The 13,437-nt window shown below is 42.0% G+C and overlaps 1 protein-coding gene across 6 annotated transcripts in view; it reads left to right on the forward strand.

Moving 5' to 3' along the window:
- The window catches only part of oxr1a (oxidation resistance 1a), a 279,319-nt gene that overhangs the window by 231,370 nt on the left and 34,512 nt on the right, over positions 1-13,437 (forward strand). The window lies entirely within an intron of this gene.

A 13,437-nucleotide genomic window follows, 5' to 3' on the forward strand; every position in this document is an offset into this window, starting at 1 on the left:
GCCACCTTTTCCAAATTGAGGCCCTTCTCCCCTACTCTTTCCCAAATGCTCTAATGCACACCCTGTCTGCATTCCTCAAAAGTTATCTTTCCACCTAAAAGACAACCAGTATCTCTGTGACTGGGAAAACAAGTTAAAGAAGATGAAAACATCTTTGATTTAAATTTGGTTGTCACTTTCCAAGTCTGGGTGTTGCAATTATTTTAAGTTTCACCATTTCCCGGTTGCCTCCTCACCTCCCCATAAATATTGGTGCCTGTGATGGTATTGTGTTGTTACTGTAAATATTGAGTTTTCTTGTAAATGGCACTAGGTATTGCTGAAAGACTACATGATTTGCAATTTGGTGCTCTGGTTGAATTGTTCATTGCTGGTTGTCTTTGCTATTTGGGGGATGTGTAATGTGAAACTTATTTGGGTTGATTGGAGTAATGGACCGATAGCTAACTGGGGCAGGGGGAGAAAGGGAAAGAGGAAAAATGTCACTTTATATCATTAAACTGTGGAGGTACACCAGTATTGACTTGGACATTGGAAACCATTGGTCCCAAATTAATGTTGCCATTCAGTCCTGAAAAATCAATGATTTGATGTTTAATATGCGCCAAAGCTGTTTTCATATGTGCCAAGGCTGTTCTCATATGTGCCAAGGCTGTTTTCATATGTGCCAAAGCTGTTTTCATATGTGCCAAAGCTGTTTACATATGTGCCAATCCAAAAGTTCCATTACCTGTTTATACACTATTTTCCAAACATACATCTATTTGCGACTTTTTGAATGTTTGGCTACATGCCAAACTGTGTGAAGAAATTAAGAATTAGTAACATTCTCCTGGTAAATGCAAAGAAAAGAATAATCAAAGTAGTATAAGGCAACAAAAAAAATGGACAATGGCCTATTCAGATGGTCGAAACAGTCCAGGGAATCCAGTATGTTAACCAATCTCGTCAATTGTGTCCCACGTGAAATTACCTCTTTCCTCATCAGGAATTAATTCTTTACAAAAGCATTCAGCAAGATCATGAGGAATAGGAAAGGGCCAACAAGTGACATTTATTCCAATGGCTCAAAACTCTGGGAAATGAAGAATTATTTTTAAATGAGTCTCCCTACTCTTGTCCCGTTTTTATTTGAATATCCTAGCACCTTTCAATTACCAATGTCAGATAATCTTGCAGCGGACATGTAATCCGACCCTTCGATTTTTATTTCCAGATTTAACATCTGTAGGTGTGAGATAAATAAGCCCAGTGTGCAAAAGATAGCTAAGGTTCTTCGTGCTGGGAATCATTCTCATACCCTTTCCATGAACCAGTTCTAAGGCCACTTTATCATTCAACCTGAAGAAATGGGAAGAAAAAAAAGAACCTGTGAAGTTTACCAGTGCATGATGAGAAAATGTTGTACATTGTTTGATGAGTCATGTTTCTATTAATGCAATCCCATGACATGTTTGCATATTTGTCATTTCTCTACTTTAACAATGAATTTTCAGTGATTGGTGCAAACTAATTTTCTCTTTCACTCCTTTTTAAGTATTGTTCTATTGATGTTTGAAGCTGGATGTTCAGTACTGAATCACCACGGTTTGTCCTAGTTAAATACAATTTGGTTTAATTTCTGCTTTCAGGACTTGGGGATATTTCTTCCAGACAATTCTGGTGTGAATGAATTTCTGAGGTAGCCTTCAGAGAATTCTAGAAATTTGATTTTGGAATTCTGTGAAGAATTGTCAGACCCTGTTAACTCTCAAGACCTGATTAATATGCTTTTCATGCAAGGTACCTTCTGTATCTTGGAGGGTGCTGACATTTCAGATTAGCTTCTAACCATGTCCTTAAATTGTCTGATGCACCTTAATAAAATCATCTGATGCACCTCAATAAAATTGCTCCCTTCTCTTCAATAATCAACAGGATCCGGTCCTAGTCAATGAAACAGTTTGTTACAATTTAAAATGGAGTCACAAGGAACTGTAGATGCTGGATTACAAATATAGACACAAATTGGTGGAGTAACTCAGCGGGTTAAGCAGCATCTCTAGAGAACATGAATAGGTGACATTTCGAGTTGGGATCTATCTTCAGTCTGAAGAAGCATCCCAACTCAAAACATCACCTCTTCATATCTTCCAAAGATGTTGCCTTACTCGAAGCATTACTTTGTTTATTTGTTATAATTTGATTTGTTTTGGGGCAGTATCATTTTTATGAATCTAAGGTCAATGACTTTCCTGGGATGGAGTAAACTAAATTGATCTAAATAGATTAAACAAAGCTATTTTATAATCATAATTTTTCCTTTCTATTCATTTGGGGCTTCTGGTTTCCATGTATGTTGAACATAGCTGATTTCCAACTTTTTTATCCTCAGTTCCGTCTGTTCTCACCACCAGTAAACATAATTTAAGAGTAACATTGATTTCATATGATGGAAAGTAATGAACCTTTTACCTTGCTTCTACCCATCACCTGTTGAATGGACAGTTAGAAAAATCAGGGATCCGGGGATGGTGCTGACAAAATGGTGCTAGGTAGATCAGCCATGATAGTGAATGACAGAACAGGATTAAGAGCATAATAGTTTACTTTTGTCCTTATAGCTTATGATCTTGAATTCGATATTGAGCTGTCTCTGAAGAACTCATCTGAGTCTAAATTTTGATTCCTATGTTTTCATTTTAGGCCTGCACAGATGTGTAATTGGCAACACCGGAAAAGTTAAAAGCCAGTGTAAAAATTTCCATTCATGCCTTATTGAAACAACTCTCAAAACAACTAAATGCTTTACCTGACTTTTCTGTGTACCTTTGACTGTTATAGTGTTGTAATATGGCGTCAGCATATTTATACTTAGCATACTTACCAAAAGCATATTTATTCTTAGAATTAAGCCATTTGGCTCATCAAGTGTATGCCAACTGTCAGAGGAATCTCATTTCCCCCACTTTGTTTTCCTGTAATCCTGTCTATTAAAGCCCCCACCCCTACTACACTTCTCCACCTGCATTATGTGTACTTTAGTAGGGACAATGAAACTAACAATCAGCACATCTTTTTGCTTGTGGAAGAAAACCCAAGCAAAACCCATACTTTTACAGGGAGAACATACATACTCCACAGACTGAGCATGAAAAGTCAGGATCAGATCTGTCGAGTTTCGAGACAGCTGCACTTCCAGCAAACCCTTGCTGCCCAAGGATCTGTGGATCTCCATGGTGAAGGTTTTGGCCTGTACTACCCTTTCAAGCAATGAGTTCCTGACCTATTTCACCTGATGGGTGAAAGTAGGTTTCTATTTCTGCTTTTTATTCCTACCAGTCATTTTACACCTTTGCCCCTTTGATTTTCTGATCTCTGAAGGAAATTGGTTCTTCTGACTAACTGTATCACAGCCCCTTGTAACTTTGCTTCTCTTCGTCAGGCAGTCCCTTGAGTTCCAGGATGACTTGCTTCCATTTCAGTTCTGTGAGTTCTGAGGTGGCTGATGAGGCCACGTCTTCCCAACCTTCTTCCTGTAAAGACTCTATCCCCTACTCCCAATTCCTCCGTCTACGCCGCATCTGCACCCAGGATGAGGTTTTTTATACTAGATCATCGGAGATGTCCTCATTCTTTAGGAAACAGGGGTTCCCTTCTTCCATTATAGATGAGGCTCTCACGAGGGTCTCATCGATATCCCGCAGCTCCGCTCTTGCTCCCCTCCCCCCATTCGCAACAAGGACAAAGTCCCCCTTGTCCTCACCTTCCACCCCATCAGCTGTCGCATACAGCATATAATCCTCCACCACTTTCGCCACCTCCAACGGGATCCCACTAATGGTCACATCTTCCCATCTCCACCCCTTTCTGCTTTCCGCAGAGACTGTTCCCTCCGCAACTCCCTGGTCAACTCGTCCCTTCCCACCCAAACCACCCCCTCCCCAGGTACTTTCCCCTGCAACCGCAGGAGATGCAACACCTGTCCATTTACCTCCCCATTTAGAACAGAGATGAGGAAAAACTTTTTCAGTCAGAGAGTTGTAAATCTGTGGAATTCTCTGCCTCAGAAGGCAGTGGAGGCCAGTTCTCTGAATGCTTTCAAGAGAGAGCTAGATAGAGCTCTTAGGGATAGCGGAGTCAGGGGGTATGGGGAGAAGGCAGGAACGGGGTACTGATTGAGAATGATCAGCCATGATCACATTGAATGGTGGTGCTGGCTCGAAGGGCAGAATGGCCTACTCCTGCACCTATTGCCTATTGTCCCCCCTCGACTCCATCCAAGGACCTCGACAGTCTTTTCAGGTGAGGCAGAGGTTCACTTGCACCTCCTCCAACCTCATGTACTGTATCCACTGTTCCAGGTGTCAACTTCTGTACATTGGCGAGACCAAGCACAGGCTCGGCGGTTGTTTCGCTGAACGCCTCTGCTCAGTCCACCTTAACCTTCCAGTTGCTCAGCACTTTAACTCCCCCTCCCATTCCCAATCCGACCTTTCTGTCCTGGGCCTCCTCCATTGTCATTGTGAGGCCCAGCGCAAATTGGAGGAACAGCACCTCATATTTTGCTTGGGTAGCTTACACCCCAGTGGTATGAACATTGACATTTCTAACTTCAAATAGCCTTTGCTTTCCCTCTCTCCATCCCCTTCCCAGTTCTCCCACCAGTCTTACTGTCTCCGACTACATTCTATCTCTGTCCCGCCCACTCCCCTGACATCAGTCTGAAGAAGGGTCTCGACCTGAAACATCACCCATTCCTTCTCTCCAGAGATGCAACCTGTCCCGCTGAGTTACTCCAGTATTTTGTGTCTACCTTAGGCCTATTTGAGATCCAGACTGCCACAGGTGCTTGACAGCCGGGTAGGTGGATGGTGTTGGAGGTGGTGCACTGCTTCCGCTATTTTCACTCTGCACCCGCAAGCTCTGAATGAAAGAACTGAAGTTCTCAGTGCCTTTCCCAATGTTTCATCTCCATTTTGCCTGGTCATGGGTCAGATATTCACACAAGTTGATGAATTCAGGGAGGACATAAAAACACCACTGAAATATTTTCTCTAATCTGCTAATCTGTTGCAGTGACAAATCTTGAATAGTATAGCATGCCTGTTTTGGGAGTCTGGTATTTGGATGTGTGAATAATATGACCAGCCCTTCAGAAGTGACTGTGTGTAATTAGAGCATTGATGGTGGAGATAATGGCATGGGAGAGGACACAGACATTGATTCACCTATCCTGCAAATAGAGAAATGAATCAATGAACTCTTTTCTCAGCCAACTAATGTACTGAATTTCATTATCGACATCCACTATATCTGAGGGGTGGCTGCAAAGATGTGTCAAGGAAGCTGTTCTCCAAGGTGTTCTCATTGACTGATGATGTCAGAGGACAATGGTGTGCAGCAGACCTGGTTTGTCGAGGACCTTTATTTTGCTAACGTTAAGGGTAATGCCCATCCTCTTGTTTGCTTTAGCGAACAAACCAAGGACTACTCAGAGCTCGAACCTTGAGTGAGGTAGGAATGATTGTGATTCGAGAGTGGAGGCAGCAGATGTTAAGCATTTTCCTATTTGTCCTGTAGATTATTTGAGTCCAGTAGGAAGCTTGTTGCAGGTGAAATGTATTATTGCAGCAAGAAAGATTAAGAATTTTGGAATGGAGATAGACACAAAATGCTGGAATAACTCAGGCTGCATCTTTGGAGAGAAGGAATGGGTGACGTTTCGGGTTGAGACCGTTCTTGGTCACCAATTCTTTCTCTCCAGAAATGCTGCCTGTCCCGCTGAGTTACTCCAGCATTTTGTGTGTATATTCAGTGTAAATCAGCATCTGCAGTTCCTTCCTACGCAAGAGTTTTGCAATAATGACTGCTTTAGTTGATCCAGTTTGCATTTGGATTTGGTCTGAGGTAGACTATTGGGATTATGGCTTGGATGTCCTCATGTAACAGAGAGAGAATGGAAATACATTTCTGAGGGCACCCATATTTGAGAAGAGTGTCCCAAGATCCTTTATTTAGACAAATTGAAAGTGTTTGTAACATTGAAAAGTTATATGGTGTTTCTTGCTGTACCCTGCACATTTCTAGGGGTTGTCACATGATGAAGGTCATGTCCTTTCTACCTTTTCATGGAAGGAATCTACATTGCCTTTTGGGGACTGGCTGCCTGGCCAATTGCAAATACTTTTTTCCATATGTAGTATAATGACCCCTCTGGAATGATTGCAATTGGATTAGTCTTCTCTTCAAGTCTGTCAAGATTACAGCAACTTTGTCATTCTCAGATGAGAGATGAGGTTGTGAATTCATATCAGACATTAGACTCTGCCATGTTTTAGAACGGCAGTTGGGATAACATCTGTCGCAGAGAATCTTGTTTTTTAATTGCTGTTTAGCTTTTCCAACCTCCTGTTAATCTGGAGTCGTGGCAAGGGTGAAACAGAGTTTTGTGAAATGAAGTTGAGTTAAGGACATTTGCATCCAGGGCAGATTATTAACTTTGGAATTTATCTAAGAGTCTCTTTCATTGGGCATTGCCTACCATTATAAAATGTATTCTAATTTTGGCATTTGGGAATTAGAGATTTAAATGAAGAATTTGCACATATCGTGGCATTAAGAGTTGCTGGACCGCTTGTGCTCTTTCCACCTATCATCTGTTCTTTAGGTGTATTTTGTCAAATTTTAGCCCTTAGGTGCCTATTGAGTTGTTTATTTTTCCCTTGAGACCTGATCGCATTTCCATTCGAGCAATACCTTGTGTTTTCAGTTAATTAGCTCAAAGATCTCCTCGTGGTTCTCATCAAATCGGTCCCATTTTAGTGCTGGTGGAGAAACTAAGAGCTTTGTCAGAAATGTTACCTCAGTTATTACTGTTGGCTGCCAGTCAAAAGATTGTCGGAGGCGTTGACTTTAGAAGAAGTTTGTAGATAACACAAAGATCGGCAGTTATTGATAGTGTAAGTAGATAAGTTAGGTTGGAATATCAGAACACTCCCCCTAACATAGGAGGACCGTTCAGTAGTCTATTTCAGTGAGCAAATAAATCTTCACAAATTCATTCCTGAGATAGTAAATGTATCCTATGTGGAGAGATTAACGAGACTTCACCAGACATCCACAGCATCAGGCAGCATCTTTAGTGTTGACAATTGCAGCTATACATAAGAATTACTGAGTATTTAGTTTCACATTACAACCTTCTCACAGACTGAGAGGCAGTAAAATGGTAACTGGACAAGCAAACTTTGAATGTGAGACTGAACGAACAAGGAGTTTAAAAGATGACGAGTTGGAAGAAGCAGAGAGTGAGGAATTGGGGTAAAAAGAAAGGGATGAAAGATGAGGGGTGATGAAGGAGGAGGCCTGGAGGCAAGGAAGCAAGAGAAGGGTACGAAACAGTGATTGATGAGAGGTAGCGAGAAGTGGTAGCCTAGGCAAAATTGTGGACGGTAGGGTGAGAGTAAGAGAAAAGGGGCATGAAGTGGAAGGTAGGATTGAGAGAAGAGGAGGAAGAGGGTGGGGAAATTAAGTGAGAGCAAAGAGTGATAGAGAGGAAGGGTGGGAAGTTTGAATAAAGCTTATGCATAGGAGAGAATGAAAGGGGTGAGAGGGAGAAAGGTCACATAGTAACAGAGGTGGGGGAAGTTGGACAATGAAAGGCTACCTTACCCCATTCTTTGTTCACTTCCATGTAACCTCGTTTCTCACCGTAGGTTTACTCCTCTCCCTAGTTGTACCTGTCCTTCTTTTGGTTTTCCAGCATCTGATCTGTCCATTAAACAGAATTTTGAAGTTTGCAAACGCTTTTTAGCAAAATGTAAGTGTGTTAAACAGTGACTTCCAATGACAGTACCAGACTATTGAATTGAAGTTTAAAGTTCATGTAAACTGCACAACCTCAATAGCAAGAATGTCCTTCCTCAAATTTGGAGACCAAAACTGCACATAGTACTCCAGGTACAGTCTCACTAGGGCCCTGTACAACTGCAGAAGAACCTCTTTACTCTTATACTCAACTCCTGTTGTCATAAAGCCCAACATGCCATTAGCTTTCTTCACTGCCTGCTGTACCTGCATGCTAACTTTAAGTGACTGATGAACAAGGACACCCAGATTTCTCTGTACTTCCCCATTTCCTAACTTGACACCATTCAGATAATAATCTGCCTTCCTGTTCTTACCACCAAAGTGGATAACCTGACATTTATCCACATTAAACTGCATCTGCCATGCATCTGCCCACTCACACAACCTGTCCATGTTACCCAGCATCCTCCTCACAGTTCACACTGCCACCCAGCTTTGTGTCATCCGCAAATTTGCTAATGTTACTTCTAATCCCTTCATCTAAGTCATTGATGTATATTGTAAATAGCTACGGTCTCAGCACCGAGCCTTGCGATACCCCACTAGTCACTGCCTGCCATTCTGAAAGGGACCCTTTAATCCCTACTCTTTGTTTCCTGTCAGCCAATGAGATCCCGGTTACTGTGAATCCTGGGCGAGGTGGTGCAAAGGATGTTTGGCGTCCGATGGGGCCTTGCACACCAGCCTATGAGTGAAGAACTCTCTGCGAAGCTTGGTGAGTGCGATACCTGCGAGCACCAGCAGGAGATCCGTCGGAGTAGGGCGTAGGCAGCCGGTGATGATCCGCATTGTGACATTGAGGGTGGCGTCTAGCTTGCTGGTATGAGCGCTGCGGCACCATGCTGGGGCGGCGTACTCAGCGGCACTGTACACAGGTGCAAGAGCACTGGTTCGAAGAGTAGATGTCCTGGCGCCCCATGACGATCCGGCCAAGCAACGCAGGAGGTTGTTCCATGCCGAGACTTTAGCACGGATCCATGTGCTAAACCATGTGCTCTAATCTTGCCCACTAATCTCTTATGTGGGACCTTATCAAAGGCTTTCTGAAAATAACTGGGAAATTATGGAATTTGGGCGGAAAAATAAAGAGACAATACAAATTAAATGGAACAGCATTCGAAGGCTTGCATAGTACAAAGCTGGGCAGCTTTGTTACACACACAAATCTTTGAAGGTAACAGGAAAGAGTTGAATTAAAAAGCCCCTTTATAAATGGAGGCATTTCTAGTCCTTCCATTGTAGGTCAGTGAAGATCCAAGTCGAGTTATTATCATATGCACATGTAAGGTGAGGTACATGTACCATGATAAATCATGCTTGATCCTCGCACCTAAACAGGTAAGCTCAAGGTGCACCCAAAACTGCACCTCATTATTATTATTATCGTGCCAGATAATTCAGAAAACCTACAGGTGAGGAAAAATGAGAATTGAATTGATGCAGATGGTTTTGGGATGGATAGATCAGGTTTCAAGTATAAACAATTGTAGAAGATGGGTGTCAGCGAGGACAAACTCCAGGGTAACTGGTGATTTCATAATTAAACTGATTAACACATCAGCTATACTCGGGAAATGAAAAGTGCAGGAAAAACTCAACATCCAGGTTCTCTATATTCCAAAAATCATGAAATATTCAGCAGGGATGTAGCAGGAGTTACAAGAAAAACGCCTTTTTTGATCAATGACATTTTGTGATAATTAACAAAGCAAATTTAAGAAAATTGACAAAATGCAAAGGGCTGATTAGGAGAATTACATAGTGACTATGGAATTAAAGGCTGTAGGTAGCTGATCCAATTGCATGGAAATGGAATAATTAGCTCTTTCATAGAACTCTTCAACAAGCACAATGGCAAAATATCCTCCTGGGCTTCTATAATTCTCTGTGATTTGAGTAATACAAATGCTCTGTTTCCGTTCCAGTTGATATGTTTTTGTAATTGACAATTGTTCATGCAATGCATTAAATATCCTTCAAATTAACTTTAGGAAGTGTTGATACCATCTATAAATCAAAGCAATTAAGTCATTATAACAGTACTTTCAGTAGTTTTTAAAACTGCAAAATTCTCTTGCCAAGTGATTTGAATGCAAAAATGTGCAATAATATAGCAAGGCTGGTAGCACATACAATGTGTATGAGTGCAGTTGCATAGTAGTTAAAATTGCTGAACTCCATTCCTGAAATTGAGTTCCACACAGAACTCAAATTGCAAAATTAAAATGTAAGTAATTAAAAAAACCTAAAATAAAAAAAAACTTTTGTTCTCACACTTGAGGAATATAAAGGCTATAGGAGAATACATAGGAACAAAAATAGGTCATGGAATATCCTAAGCAGGCAGCTTTAAGCAGAATCCTTATGAGGGTAGCGAAGGGAAAATTGGATTGCTTTGGAGACAAAATGGGGTTTCTAAACCAAGGGATGTAGATTGTCTGCAGCATGTCAGTATTGAGATGATGGAGGTCATAGAATCATATAGTGTGGAAACAGGCTCTTTGGCCCAACTTTCCCACACTGACCAACATGCCCAATTTACACTTATCCCATCTGCCTGCGCTTGGCCCATATCCCTCGAAACCAATCCTATCCATGAGGTATTAGATATCCTGGAACACATGAGTAGATAAATCCCCAGAACTAGATGAATTGCATCCTTGACTTCAGGAAGCGAAGCAGCACACGCATGATACATTGATAGCACGGAGTATAGATGGTTGAAAGTTCTTAGTTCTTAAGAATAAATATCACCAGCAATTTGTCGGGATGCATCACAGCATGATTTGGGAACATCCAAAACCGCAAGAAATTGCAGTGACTTGTGAACGTAACCCACAATATCACACAAACCGACCTCCCTTCTATTGACTCCATCTACACGTCACGCTTCCTTGGCATGGCCACCAGTATAATCAAGGAGCAGTCTTCCCTTTTCTCCCCTTCCCCTTCAGGCAAGAGATAGAAGTTTGAAAACGCATACCTCCAAATTTCAGGGACAGTTTCAACCCAGCTGTTATAAGGCAACTGAACCATCCTCACAACTAGAGTGCATTCCTGACCTCCCATCTACCTCATTGGAGACTTTAGAGGTTACAGCACAGAAACAGGCCCTTTGGTCCACCAAGTCCGTCCGCTCCGACCAGTGATCACCCCTTACACTAGGGACAATTTATAATTTTGCCGAAGCCAATTAACCTAAAAACCTGTCCGTGTTTGGAGTGTGGGAGAAAATTGGTGCATCTGGAAAAAACACGCGCAGTCATAGGGAGAACGTACAAACTCCATACAGTGGAGACCTTTGAACCATCTTTAATCTGACTTTATCTTGCATTAAATGCTGTACCCTCTAGGTTTATCTGTACACCGTGGACAGCTTGATTGTAATCATGTATAGTCTTTTCTTTGGCTGGATAGCACACAACAACAAAAATTTCACTGTTCCTCAGTACACGTGCCAATAGTAATAAACTAAACTTTACTAAACAGAATGCTATACCAAACAAGGGAGGAGATTGCCGGAGGCCCTGTCGGATATGTTTTTGCGCTTTTGTTTGGCACAGGCTCGGTAGTTTCAGTTTCTGAATCTGAAAGGTTCTGACCTGAAACATTGCCTGACCTGAAAGGTCCCAACCTGAAACATTGCCTGACCTGAAAGGTCCCAACCTGAAACATCAATACTATCCATGTATCCAGATTATCCATACTATCCAGATTCGGTAGAAAGGTCCCGACCTAAAACATTGCCTGACCTGAAACATCAATACTATCCATGCCCCATACATATCTATATACTAAAACTCTTGTTTGTTTGTTTGTTTCTTCCTGAACTACAGCCAAACGGTACACGATAGCGCGACTATTTTCGGCCCACTTAACTCACCGTCATCCCTTTGGTGCTAATGGAAGGTTTTGTTGAAATCAGCGTTATATTTTTAAAGTTATTCACATTTTAAAGTTTAAATCTATCTCCGAGGGAGGGAGGAGGGAGAATAAGGGAGGTTGAGGGGGATGGAGTAGGGGGGAGGAGAGGGAGGAGAGGGTGCTGCACCAATGCAGGAGAGGTTTGGGCCCAATGGGTCCACTTGGTCTAGTAATTTTATAAATCTCTGTCGTTACCCCTCAGCCTCCTTCATTCCAATCATTCCTTATAACTTGGCCGTCCAGTATTGTAACATCCTTGTGAATGTTTTCTCTGCCTTCTCTAACTTAATCACATTCTTCCTTTTACGTGTTGACCAGAACGGTATACTATTCTTCATGTGCAGTGTCACCAATGCTTTGGACAAAGTGAACCAAGTTGCGACATTGGAAACATGCAGTGGGTCAGGCAGCTCTTTTGAATCAGCTAATCTTTCACATCAGACACATCATCAGAACTGGGAATAAAAGAAGGAAAATAAAGTTAGTTTTAGGTTGCAAAAATGGTTGGGATGATTGAATAAGACAGAGGAGATACATGCGTTAAATTGTGGATAGGGTTCAGTTGGAGAGTGACCAAGTGTGATGTGTTGCAAAAGACAGAACAGGGTGTGCTAATGGAGAGGGAGAAATAATACTGAGCCTCCCTGGCCTTCCTCCCTCCCTCACCAACTCGTGATATGACAATTTAGCAGGACACTCAGCGTTGGGGCCAAAACTGAAAAGCACATTGCATTAATGCAGGTCCAGCACCGCTCTTTGTGGGTATCAGAGTTTCAATGCCATAATGGGTGAAATTCATGCTTAAATTATCCAGGAAAGTTGCTGCATACAATGGAAGATAACATATTTTTATCGTTCCTAGAAATATAGCTCCAATAGTTATTTCCTTTAAATCCATAATCTAATTTCATCAGATATGGGTTCATTGTATAATTGGCTTCAATATTTTGCGTAGGTTGTACAGTTTCTTATCAGCATGGCTTTCAATTCCTTTCTCCTTCATATGTTTATCTTGCCACTCCCATTCCTTTAATATATTTGTTTACCTCACCGTTCCCTGTCAATGGTTCAATGGTTCTTTATTATCGCATGTACCAAGGTACAGTTTGGTAAAATGATTCCCAGACATACATACAATCCCAGATTAAGTACAGAATGTATAGAAACATGGAATACTGAGCTGATATTCCACCCTTTTGCTCTGAAAAGAATGTATGCAAGTCACCAGGTTTTGGCGCTATTTTCAAAGTCCCACTGACATCTGGCCATAAAGGCCTCTTGCAGCTGTCACGATCCAGATTGGCGTGTGAACTATCGTCCCTCTCCCTGCCTGGCTACCTTCAGCCTTTGTGCCCCGGGGGTGCTTTCTGCAGACGTCTTGAGGGTGCGGAAGCTCACACCCCGGTACTTTTTACTGGCCTCGTGTTTAGACTTTAAAGGGACAACCAGGAAACAGGCCCTTTGGCCCACCGAGTACATGCCAATCAGCAATCAACCTGAACACTAGCATGATCCTACACACTAGGGACAATTTACAGAAGCCAATTAACCAACAAACCTGTACATCTTTATAGTGTGGGAGGAAACCGGAGCACCCGGAGAAAAAACACGTGGTCACTGGAAGAACATACAATCTCTGTACAGACAGTACCTGTAGTCAGG

Source organism: Rhinoraja longicauda, chromosome 4, assembly GCF_053455715.1.
Source record: "Rhinoraja longicauda isolate Sanriku21f chromosome 4, sRhiLon1.1, whole genome shotgun sequence".
In the NCBI taxonomy this organism is placed as follows: Eukaryota; Metazoa; Chordata; class Chondrichthyes; order Rajiformes; family Arhynchobatidae; genus Rhinoraja; species Rhinoraja longicauda.